At 59.3% G+C, this 1,862-nt stretch overlaps 1 pseudogene across 1 annotated transcript; it reads left to right on the forward strand.

Moving 5' to 3' along the window:
• Window positions 1-743, forward strand: LOC311316723 (annotated as a pseudogene). The gene is made up of 2 exons: window positions 1-90; window positions 383-743. The product of its transcript is annotated as an uncharacterized misc_RNA (transcript).
• The last annotated feature ends 1,119 nt before the right edge of the window (window positions 744-1,862 follow it).

The raw sequence follows: 1,862 nt of genomic DNA on the forward strand, positions 1-1,862 counted from the left end.
ATGTCACCCGGCGTCCCTCGCGCCTCCTCCCGCGCCGTCGTCGACATGGCAACCGGCGGGCCGAGAAAAACAAGCGCGGCCCGCTACGCTGTCAGACGCTTGTGTGTGTGTCTGCCTCGATAACTCTCTTCTCTCCCTCCCTCTCTCCCTCCCTCTCTCCCCTGTCTCCCCCCAACCCCTCCCCCCCTCCCTCCCTCCCTCTCTCCCCTGTCCCCCCCCAACCCAACCCCTCCCCCCCCTCCCTCTCTCCCTCCCTCCCTCCCTCCCTCTCTCTCTCCCTCCCTCCCTCCCTCCCTCCCTCCCTCCCACTCCCCCCTTCCCTCCCTCTCCCCCCGTCCCTCTCTGTCTCCCCTCTCTCTCTCCTCCCCCCTCCTACCCCCAGCTGCTGTGCTCCTCGGTGCAGGCCGCTCTGTTCCAGGAGGAGGAGCAGGGCAGGAGTCTGCAGGAGCGTCTGGCCCAGCAGGAGAGGAGGAACCGTCAGCTGAAGGAGCGCGTGCGGAAGGTGAAGCGCTCGCTGCGCAGCGCCAGGAAGAGCGCCCGGCGGGCGGAGCAGGAGGCGCGGGAGCTCCGGGACCGGCTCAGGGCAGCGGAGAGGCGGGCGCGGACGCCACCTCAACGCTGTCACGCAGGAGGACACGCCCCCCCCCCGGGCTCCGCCCCCCGGGCTAAGCTCTGAGCGGGCGCGAGGAGGGGGGGGCGGAGTCCCGAGCAGACTGGGGCAAAGACTGCTGGGCGGTCTGTAACACATGGCTCGTATACACACACACACACACACACGCACACACACACACACACATGCACACGCACTCACTCACTCACACACGCACGCACGCACACACGCACACACACGCACACACACACGCACACACATGCGCACTCTCACACACATACACTCACACGCACACACACGCACACACACGTGCACTCTCACACACATTCACACACACACTCACACACACTCACACACACACTCACTCACACACACAGGCTTCCCTGCTTAGCTCATGCCTGGACTGTCCTCATGCTATAATTTCCATTCCTCCGTATGTTCTTCTGCTGCGAGGGTCTGTGAGAGTGACTGAGAGAACGAGGAACCGAGGAACCTGGGGTGTTCTTCTGCTGCGAGGGTCTGTGAGAGTGACTGAGAGAACGAGGAACCGAGGAACCTGGGGTGTTCTTCTGCTGCGAGGGTCTGTGAGAGTGACTGAGAGAACGAGGAACCGAGCCTGGGGGGGGGTACCGACACCGAGCCCCTTCAGAACCCCCGAGCGTCTCCCCTCCCGAGATCCGTTTGTTTGGCCGTATGTGAACAACACAGCAACCGCGCTCGGGTTCCGGTCCAGACCGCCTAGACCGGGTGACCGTGAGAACGCAACCCGACCCAACGAACCCATACAGCTAGCTGCAGGCTAGCCCCACACCGTCACCAACATTCATCTATCAATCAATCAGAGATTTATTTGTATAGCGCATTTCATACCCAGAGGCAACACAATGTGCTTTACAGAGAACAAGGGAGGTGGGCATACGACCCACCCCTACATATTCCAGAGGGAAGCAAAAAAACAGTAATCACCCGGGGGCAGATAAGTGAGCTGTAAAAATTCTTCCCTGACCCCTCTCAACAAGGCGATGGAGCAAGCTCCTGGAGTATGTTTGTCTACCGGCTAAGAACATTTATAAAGCAATACATTACATTAAATTACATTTCAGAGTAAGAGAGGCTAAAAAAGCATCACAGGAGAATGTATCGTTCGTATTAATGATCAACACATTATTTTCGAGATGTAGCCTTGATGCTCGCTCAAATATAGGCTCTCCAGACGGGCTCACCTGCCTGTGAGGCTACTGAGGCAGGTACA

Source organism: Borostomias antarcticus (assembly GCF_949987555.1).
Source record: "Borostomias antarcticus genome assembly, chromosome: 13".
Lineage (NCBI taxonomy): Eukaryota > Metazoa > Chordata > Actinopteri > Stomiiformes > Stomiidae > Borostomias > Borostomias antarcticus.